This window comes from Saimiri boliviensis, chromosome 17, assembly GCF_048565385.1.
Source record: "Saimiri boliviensis isolate mSaiBol1 chromosome 17, mSaiBol1.pri, whole genome shotgun sequence".
Classification (NCBI taxonomy): domain Eukaryota; kingdom Metazoa; phylum Chordata; class Mammalia; order Primates; family Cebidae; genus Saimiri; species Saimiri boliviensis.
In genome coordinates this window covers 10796711-10807828 of record NC_133465.1, presented here as the reverse complement: position 1 = coordinate 10807828, position 11118 = coordinate 10796711, and positions in this window count along the sequence as shown.

Sequence of the window (11118 nt, the reverse complement as noted above, 5' to 3'; positions counted from 1 at the left end):
CTTATTTTCTATTGGTTATTGGAAACAATTCATTATTGTATGCTGTATCTTGGGATGGACTTTAAAATAATTTTAATAGAATTTAATATCCAGTTTTCTGCCAAAGTTTATATCCTAATATTCCAATTACACATTGCCATTTCCTTTGGTTATTGACAATGAGAAAAAATGATAAATGGGCATATGTTAAGCAAGGAGGCAGGAAAGAACAAAAGGTCCTGATGTAGTAAATCTTAGCTGTACTCTCACTTCATATTGACTCTCCTGGAAAACATGAGATCTCTTAGTCTCTTTGGAATATTCCCCCCCACCCAACTTATTGGTTTAAATTGAAATCTGTCTCCCCCTGATAAAAAATCCTTCCCTACAGGTCTTCTTAAGAGGTGACCATTATTCTCTCAAGCTTCAAGAACTCCTTAGTCCTAAGCTAAAAATAATGCCCCTCTCAATTCCCCTTGTTGCTTTTCCTGCTTAAAAGAAAAAAAAACAGATCCACAAGTTGGTGGAACAGAAAGTCCCCCATTCTTATTTTTCCACAGCAACAATAATTTTGCAGCTATCTGTCCACATACAAAAGTACCTTTGTGGGAGGTTTAGGATTCAGACAGGAGGCTATGAAACCCCAGGGAAGCCCAAGACCTAGAAGGGTCATTTTTGAGAGGGCATACCAGTGGCTAGGTGGCAGGCATGAGGCCATGGTCACAGATTCAGAGCCAGAAATATTTCTGTCTTCCAGTGGACTAAGGCTACAGTCCTGTTTATCCTTGGTCCTTTTACTAGAACCATCTGGGACACAGGAAAAGTCATATCCATTCATGCCTTGAGGAACAGGCCTGTTGACCTCAGTCATGGCTATGGTCAGCCCACTAACTTAGCTCTAGCCCCTCTCAGCTGTGGTCTAAGAGCCATCTTGCCCATCCAGGTACCCAGAGGGAAACATGCCCATCTGTGCCTCTGGAGGCAGGCCTTCAGACCTTGGTATCCACTGTGAATCTATGATTCAGTTCTGGCCCCTCTCGGCCACTATCCAGAGCCAGTTCTTCCTGCCCAGCAACCCGCCCTGTGACTCAGCAGAAGCCCTATACAGACCCAGAGGAAGCCATAGCTGTGCATTTATCTGGTAACAGGTCCACCACCTATAGACCTTGAAGCAGACTCTCATCCCAGCACCAGCCCTACTGACCAAGGATCCCAGAATCAGTCTAGTCTATCCAAGTGCCAGAAAGTATCCATTCCTGCTTAATCTCCTAGTAATAGGTCTACTAACCATAGAGCCCATGCAGACCCAGCAGAATCCATGTGACCCAGCTCCAATTCCACTCAACTGCAAACCAAGATGCATTCCCATAAGTCCAAAAACACAACAGAAGGTCTTTTATCTCCTGAAACCAGTTTGTAAAGACTAGAAGATGTGTTTTCTCCTTCAAATTCACAGACGCCTATGCAGGACTACACAGATAACAAAGGATCATGTAAACATGACACCACCAAATGAAACTAATAAAGCTCCAATAACCAACCTCAAAGAAATGGAGATCTATAAACTTCATGAAAAATAATTCAAAATAATCGTCTTAAAGAAGCTCAATGAAAAGCAAGAAAACCAAAATAGACAACTAAACAAAAACAGGAAAATAATGCATGAACAAAGTGGAAAGTTTAACAAAGTTTTAAAATATAGGAACCATAATAAAGAAGAAAAAAAAAACCCCAGAAATCCTGGAGCTGTATAATACAATAAAAGAATAGAAAAAATTCAATAAACAGTTTCAACAGCAGACTCAATCATGCAAAAGAAAGAATTAGTGAATTCAAAGACATGTCATCAGAAATCAGCCAACAGCCAATTAGAAGACTATAAAGGAAAAAAGAGAAAAAGCATAAAGGACTATGAACACCATCAAGCATACAAATATATAAATTATGAGTGTCAGAAGGAGAAGACAGAAAAGGGGACAAAAAACTTAAAGAAATACTAGCTAAAAATTCCCAAATACTGAAAAAGATATACATATCCAGATCCATGAAACTCAAAGAATCACAAGACGAATTAACCCAAAAAAAGAATATCCAAGAAAATTCCAAACCACTAAAATAACCCCTAAAGTTGATGCACAAAAAATAGAAAAAAAAATCAATATGTACCACTAAAAGAAACCCCCAAAAATCACAAGGATAGCAAGAGAGAAGAAACAAAACATCTACAAAACAATCAGAAAATAATTAACAATTAAATGACAATAGTAAGATATTGTAATCAAATAGTGAAAAGTCAAAGATGGAAAATTTTGAAGAAGCAAGACAAAATCAGCTCATCACGTACAAGGGAACGTACATAAGGCTAACAATGGACTTCTCAACAGAAACCCTGCAAGTGAGAAGGGAGTTGGATGACACATTCAAAGTGCTGAAATAAAAACTACCAAGCAAAAATATTGGCAAACTATCTTTTGCAAAGATATCTTTGCAAAGCTATCTTTCAGAAATGAAAAAGGAAGAAAGACATTCCCAGACAAGAGCTGAGAGAGTTCATCACTACAAGACTTGCCTAACAAAAAATGCTAAAGGGAGTTCTTCAGATTGAAATAAAAGAATGCTAAGTAACAACATGAAAACATAGAGGAGGCTGGGCATGGTGGTTCACGTCTGTAACCTCAGCATTTTGGGAGGCCAAGGCAGGATCAATTGAGGCCAGGAGTTTGAGACAGCCTGGTCAACATGATGAAAACCCATCTCTACTAAAAATACAAAAATTAGTCAGGCGTGGTGGTGTCTGCCTATAGTCTCAGCTACTCAGGAGAATTGCTTGATTCTCCCTGAAGCAAAATAATCACTTGAACCTAGGAGGCATATGTTACAGTGAGCTGAGATCATTCCTCTGCTCTCCAGCCTGGGCAACAAACCAAGATTCTTTCTCAAAAAAGAAAAAAAAAAAAAAAAAAAAAGAAAAAGAAAAGAAAGAAAAAAAACATATGGAAGTATAAAACTCATAGGTAAAGTTAAATACACTGTCAAAATCAGAATACTCTAATATTGTAATAGTGGTGTGTTTTTCACTTTTAATCCTAGTATAAAAGTTAAAATACAAAAATATTTTAAAACTATAGCTATAATTTAATATAAACTAAGATATATAAATTTACATACACAACATAAAAATATGTAAACTGTGGCATAAAATATGGAGAAAAATAAAAGTGTAGAGTTTTTGTGTATGATTAAAGTTGTTATCTACTAAAAAGAGAAGGTTATGTAAGCCCTGTGTTAACCACTGAAATAACCCCTATAGTAGATGCACAAAAGATAGACAGAAAAAAAAAAAAAATCAACATGTACCACTAAAGAAACCTTAAAAAAATCACAAAGACAGCTAGAGAGAAGAAAGAAACAAAAGATCTACAAAACAATCAGAAAATAATTAACAATTAAATGGCAATAGTAAGTCCTTATCTTTCAATAATTACTTTAAATGTAAATGGACTAAATTATTCAATAAAAAGAAACAGAGTGGCTGAATGGATTTAAAACAAAATCCAAAAATATGCTGTCTACAGGAGACTCACTTTAGTCTGAAGGACACACATAGGCTTAAAGTAAAGAGATAAAGTTATTCCACACAAATGGTAACCAAAAAATAACATGAGTGGCTATACTTATATTAATTTCAGTCAAATTCTGTCACAAGACAAACGAGGTCACTATGTAATGATAAAAGAAATCAATCCATTAAGAGGATATAACAATTGTAATTATATATGCACCCAACATTAAAGCACCTAAATATATAAAGTAAATATTTAAAAAAATTAAAGGAAGAAACAGACATCAATGTGATAGAAGACTTCAAAATCCCACTTTTAAAAATGGATAGGCCATCCAGACAGAAAGTCAGAAGGCAAACTGCAGATGTAAATAACAATATAGACCAAAGGGGTCTAACAGACATATATGGATCATTCCATCCCAAAACAGCAAAATACATATTCTTTTTAAATGTACCTGAACATTTTCCAGGACAGGTCATATGTTAGGCCACAAAACTGCCTTTAAAAGTTTTAAAATATTAAGATCATTTAAAGGATTATTTCTAAACACAATGATTTGAAACTAAAAATAAATAACAAGAAAATTTGAAAAATTCACAAATACATAAAAGTTAACATACTCCTAAACAACCAATGGATCAAAAAAGAAATTAAGGAGGAAAATCAAAAAGTATCTTGAGAAAAATAAAAATGAAAATACAACATACTTAAATTTATGGGATGCAGGAAAAGCAGTTCTGAGAAGGAAGTTTATAGTAATAAATACCAACATTAAGAAAAAACTATTTCAAATAAACTACCTAACTTCATACCCCAAGAAATCAGAAAAAGAATAAACTAAGGTCAAAGTCAGAAGAAAGAAGGAGAAGGAAATAAAGATTAGAGCAGAAATAAATGAAACAGAGACTACAAAGACAGTAGAAAAGGTCAACAAAACTATGACTTGGTTTCTTGATTTTGTCAAAAGATAAAAAATAATGACAATTACTTGGCTAAACTAACCAAGAAAAAGAGGACTCAAATACATAAAATTATAAATGAAAAAGAAACATTACAACTCATATTACAGAAATATAAAGGATCATAGGGACTACTATGAACTATAGCCAATAAATTGAATAACCTAGAAGTAGATAAATGCCCAGAAATAAACAATCTACCAAGACTGAAACATAAATAAAACTCTGAACAGACCAACAATAAGAAAATTGAATCAGTACTCAAAAAGTCCCAACAAAGAATAGCTCATGAATAGACGGCTTCACAAATGAACTGTACCAAGCAATGAAAGAATTAATGACAATCATTACCTATTCCAAAAGAATGAAGAGAAGAGAACATTTCCAATCTCAGTTGTTTGAAACCAGTGTTACTCTTATAACAAAGCCAGATAAGAACACTATAGGAAAACAGAATCACAGGTCAATATCCCTGATGAACACAGATAAAAAAAATCATCAAGCAAATACTAGCAAACTGAATTCAACAACACATTAAAAAGGATCATACAACATAATCAAATGAGATTTATTCCTATAATTCAAGGATGTTTCAATATATACATATCAACAAATGCAGCATACTACGTTAACAGAATAAAGGATGGATTAAAATCATATTATCATCTCAATCACACAGAAAAAAGCATTTGATGTAATTAAAATTCTTTCATAATGAAAACTCACAACAAATTACGTATAGATAAAATGAATGTTCTTCATATATGACAAGCCCACAGCTAACATCATACTCAATGGTAAAATGAAGGTTTTTGCTCTAAGATCAAGAGCAAGATAAGGTTACCCACTCTCACTACTTCTGTTCAACATAATGCTTCAGGTCCTAGCCAGAACAATTATACAAGTAAAAAAATAAAAAGCCATTTAAATAGAAAAGAAAAAGTGAGATTGTCTCTGTTTGCTGATGACATAATCTTATATATAAAAAACCCTAAGGATACCACCAAAAAATTGTTAAAACTAGCAAAGAAAGTCTGCAAATATGCAGGATACAAATCAACATACAAAAATTAGCAGTATAAACTATTGATTGTGTACGCAAACAACTATGTTTTAAAAATTAAAAAGTTGGCTGGGCACAGTGGCTCACACCTGTAATCCCAGCACTTTGGGAGGCCAAGGCAGGTGGATCACCTGATGTCAGGAGTTTGAGGCCAGCCTAGGCAACATGGTAAAACCCCATTTCAACTAAAAATACAGAAATTAGCTGGCAGTGTGTGCCTGTAATCCCAGTTACTTGGGAGGCTGAGGCAGGAGAATCACTTGCGCCTGGGAGGTGGATGTTGCAGTGAGCTAAGATTGTACTCCAGCCTGGGTGACACAGTGAGACTCTGTCTCAAAAACAAAACAAAAAAATTAAGAAATTAATCCCATTTACAATAGTATCTAAAAATAAATATACATAGAAGTTAATATGGTTTCAATCTGTATCCCCACCCAGATCTCATGTTCAATTGTAATACCCCAGTGTTGGAGGTGGGGCCTGCTAGGGGTGGGGGTGAATGGATCACAGGAGTGGATCCTTCATAAATGGTTTAGCCCTATCCCCTTGGAGTTGTGTTGTAATAGAGTTCTTACGAGATCTGATTGTTTAAAAATGTGTAGCACCTCCCTGCCTCTCTCTTCCTCCTGCTCCAGCCATGTAAGACGCTCCTGCTTCCCCATCACCTTCTGCCATGATCGTAAATTTCTGGAGGCCTCCCCAGAAGAAGCCAGTATACTTCCTGTACAGCCTGCACAACTATGAGCCAATTAAACCTCTTTTCTTTATAAATTACCCAGTCTCAGGTATTTCTTTAAAGCAGTGTGACAACAGACTGATACAGGAGTAAATTTAACCAACAAAGTAAATATGTGTACACCAGAAACCGTAAACCATTGAAAGAAATTGAAGATGACACAAATAGATGGAAAGATATCCCATGTTCACAGATTGGAAGAATAAATTTTGTTAAAATGTCCATACTACCCAAAGTGATCTACAGATTCTATGTAATTCCTATAAAAATTCTAATGTCATTCTTTATAGAAATAGAAAAAAAAATCCTAAAATTTGTATGAAAGCACAAAATGCCCCAAATAGTCATAGTAATCTTGATCAAAATGAACAAAGTTGAAGGCATCACACTACCACATTTCAAAATACAGTACAAAGTTATATGATATGGTTTGGATTTGTGTCAACATACAAAAATTAGCAGTATATACTATTGATTGTGTAAGCAAACAACTATGTTTTAAAAATTAAAAAGTCGGCTGGGCACAGTGGCTCACACCTGTAATCCCAGCACTTTGGGTGGCCAAGGCAGGTAGATCACCTGACGTAAGGAGTTTGAGGCCAGCCTAGGCAACATGGTAAAATCCCGTGCCAACTAAAAATACAAAAATTAGCTGGGCATGGCAGTGTGTGCCTGTAATCGCAGTTACTCGGGAGGCTGAGGCAGGAGAATCACTTGCGCCTGGGACGTGGATGTTGCAGCGAGCCAAGATTCTCATGTCAAATCTCATGTCAAATTGGAAGAGGTGCCTGGTGGGAGGTGATTGGATCATCTGGGCGGATTTTCCTTTTGCTGTTCTCATGATAGTGAGTGAGTTCTCATGATATCTGATAGCTTAAAAATGTGTTGACTCATGGGTGTGGATTTCCTCTTTGCTGTTCTTGTGATAATAAGTGAGTTCTTATGAGATCTGATGGTTTAAAAGTGTGTTGAATCAGAGAGGTGGATTTCCCCTTTGCTGTTCTCATGATAGTAAGTTCTCATGAGATCTGATGGTTTAAAAATGTGTAAGTTTCCCCCCTCTGTCTCTCTCTCTCTCTCAATCTCTCTCTTTTCTCTTTCTCTCTCCTGCCATTGTGTGAAAAAGGTCCTTGCTTCTCCTTTGCCTTTTGCCATGATTATAAGTTTCCTGAGGCTTTCCAGCCATGCTTCCTGTTAAGTCTATGGAACTCAGTCAATTAAACCTCTTTTCTTCATAAATTGCCCAGTTTCAGGTAGTTCTTTATAGCAGTGTGAAAATGAACCAATATACTATAGTAATCAAAATAGCATGGTACTTGCATAAAAACAGATACATTGACCAATGGAATGAGAATAGGAAAGCCCAGAAATAAACTTGCACATCTACAGTCAATTCATTTTTGACAAAGATGCCAAGAATACACAATAGAGAAAAGACAGTCTCTTCAATAGTGTTGGGAAAATTGAGTAACCACGTGCATAAGATTGGATATCCTTATCTCACCATTCATACAAGAATCAACTCAAAATGGAAGAAAGGCTTAAACATAATACCTAAACTGTAAAACTACTAGAAGAAAACATAGGGGAAAAATCTCTATGACAATGGTGTGGGCAGTGACTTCTTTGGTATGACCCCAAGAGCACAAAAAACAAAAGCAAAAATAAACGAGATTGCATCAAGTTAAAAGGCTTCTATACAGCAAAGGAAAGTTAATGGTATGAAAAGTCAACCCACAAATTGAGAGTGATATGGTTTGACTGTGTCCCCACTCAAATTTCATCTTGAATTATAGTTCTCATAATCCCCACGTCGTGAGAGGGACCCAGTGGGAGGTGACTGAATCATGAGGGCAGTTACCCTCATGCTGTTCCCACTCTCACGATAGTGAGTTCTCTTGAGATCTGATGGTTCTGTAAGGGAATTTTCCACCTTTTGCTTAGCACTTCTTGCTCTATCATGTGATGAAGAATGTGTTTGCTTCCCCTTCTGCCATGATTGTAAGTTTCCCACGGTCTCCCCAGCCATGCTGAATTGTGAGTCAATTAAACCTCTTTCCTTTATAAATTACTCAGTCTCAGGTATGCCTTTATTAGCAGTGTGAGAACATACTAATATAGCAAACTGGTACCACAGAGAGTGGGGTGCTGCCGTAAAGATATCCAAAAATGTGGAAGTGACTTTGGAATTGGGTAACAGGTAGAGGTTTGAACAGTTTAGAGGGCTCAGAAAAAGACAGGAGAATGTGGGAAAGTCTGAACTTCCTAGAGACTTGGAGGGCTCAGAAGACAGGAAGATGTGAGAAAGTGTGGAACTTCCTAGAGACTTGTTGAATGGCTTTGACTAAAATGGCGACAATGATATGGACAATGAAGTCCAGCCTGAAATAGTCTCAGATGGAGATAAGAAACTTGTTGGGAACTGGAATAAAGTGACTTGCTACACAAAGAGACTGGTGGCATTTATCTCCTGCCCTAAGATCTGTGGAACTTTGAACTTGAGAGAGATAACCTAGGGTATCTGGTGGAAGAAATTTCTAAGTAGCAAAGCATTCAAGAAGAAGCAGAACATAAGAGTTTGGAAAACTTGCAGCCTGATGATGCAATAGTAAAGAAAACTCCCTTTTCTGGGGAGAAATTCAAGCTGGCTGTGGAAATTTGCATAATTAATGAGGAGCCAAATGTTAATCACCAAGACAATGGAAAGAATGTCTCCATGGAATGTCAGAGACCTGCACAGCAGCCCCTCTCATCACAGGCCTGAAGGCCTAGGCGGGAAAAAATGGTTTTGTGGGCTGGGCCCAGGCCCCTCCTGTTCTATGCAGCCTTAGGACATGGTGCTCTGCATCCCAGCTGCTTCAGCTCCAGTCATGGCTAAACAGGGCCAAGGTATAGCTCAGGCCATTGCTTCAGAGTATGCAAACCCAAGTGTTGGTGGCTGACTCATGCTGTTAGGTTTGCGGGTGCACAGAAGTCAAGAATTGAAGTTGGGGAATCTCTGCCTAGATTTCAGAGGATGTATGGAAATGCCTGGATGTCCAGGCAGAAGTTTGCTGCAAGGGCAGAGCCCTCATAGAGAACCTCACTAGGGCAACATGTAAGGGAAATGGGGTTGTGGAGCCCCCACACAAAGTCCCCACTGGGGCACTGCCTAGTGGTGCTGTGAGAAGAGGACCACTATCCTCCAGACCCCAGAACAGTAGATCCACCAATGGATTGCATCATGCACCTGGAAAAGCCGCAGACACTTAGCGCCAGCTCATGAAGGCAGCCGAGGGTAAGCTGTACCCTACAAAGCCACAGGGGACCATGGGAGCCCACCACTTGTATCAGCATGACCTGGATGTGAGATGTGGAGTCAAAGGAGATTATTTCAAAGCTTTAAGGTTTAACTCTGGCCCTACTGAATTTTGGACTTGCATGGGACCGGTGGCCCCTTTGCTTTGGCTAATTTCTCCCATTTGGAGCAGATATATTTACCCAATGCATATACCTCCATTGTATCTAGGAAGTAACTAATTTGCTTTTGATTTTACATGCTCATTGGCAGAAGGGAGTTGCCTTGTCTCAGATGAGACTTTGGACTTGGAATTTTTGAGTTAATGATGGAATGAGTTAAGACTTTGGGGGACAGTTGGAAGGGCATGACTGCATTTCGAAATGTGAGGACATGAAATTTGGGAGGGGCTAGGTACAGAACAACATGGTTTTTCTGAGTCCCTACACAAATCTCATCATGAATTGTAGTTCCCAAAATCCCCTCATGTCATGGGAGAGACCTGGTGGAAAGTAATTTAATTATAAGAGTGGCTACCTGCATGCTGTTCTTGTGATAGTGAGTTCTCATGAGATCTGATGGTTTTATAAGGGGCTTTTTCTCCTTTTGCTCAACACTTCTCCTTGCTGTCACCATGTAAAGAAGAACGTGTTTGCTTCCCGTTCTGCCATGATTGTAAGTTTCCTGAGACCTCCATAGCCATGCTGAAATGAGTCAATTAAACCTCTTTCCCTTATAAATTCCCAGTATCTCCCACTCTACTGGATCCTTTCTTTATTTTTTTTTCCACCTAATCAGTGTGCTATGGATCCTATCTTAAACTCTCTCTTAGTCCTAATTCTTTCTCCAGATTTTTCTCACTTCTCAACTTCAAAGCAGTGTCTGAAAGCAATTATATATACACACTGTTTCCATTTTCTCACCTCCCACCTACTCTCGCATTCATTTCAAAATACTTTTTGCTCCTTCCACCTCACTGAAATGTATCTATGATTCAGTGATTTATTTGTTGCTAAATCAAATGGACACTTATTAAGCCTTATCTAACATAACCTTCCAATTATATTTTATAAATCTGACCATTCTTTCCTTCTGAAATTGATCTCTCCTCCTGATTTCCAAGACTTGTTCCTGCCCTGGTTTTCTTGAGCTTTGGCTCTCTAGTCTCTCCTTCTCTCTTCTTTAGCAGTTCAACTTCCTCTCCATAACCTTCAAATGTTTATATGAAGTCAATGTTATATGACTCAAGGTCCCATCTTAGACCTTTTCTCTTCTCACTTTACATTTTTTCCTAAATGGTTTCATCCACTCCCTTAGCTTCTATTACCACCCATAACCTATGAATTCTGACTTTACATCCCAAGCCTAATTCTCTCCCCTGAGAGTCAGACTCAAATCTCTCTACTAATAGGCACTTCAAACACAAACAGCCAAAATGAATTCATGACCTTTCCCTCATCTCCTTAAAACTTGCTTTTGTTCCCATACCACTCTGTCATAGTGGACGGACATTATCCACTCAATTTCTCAAGCTAAAA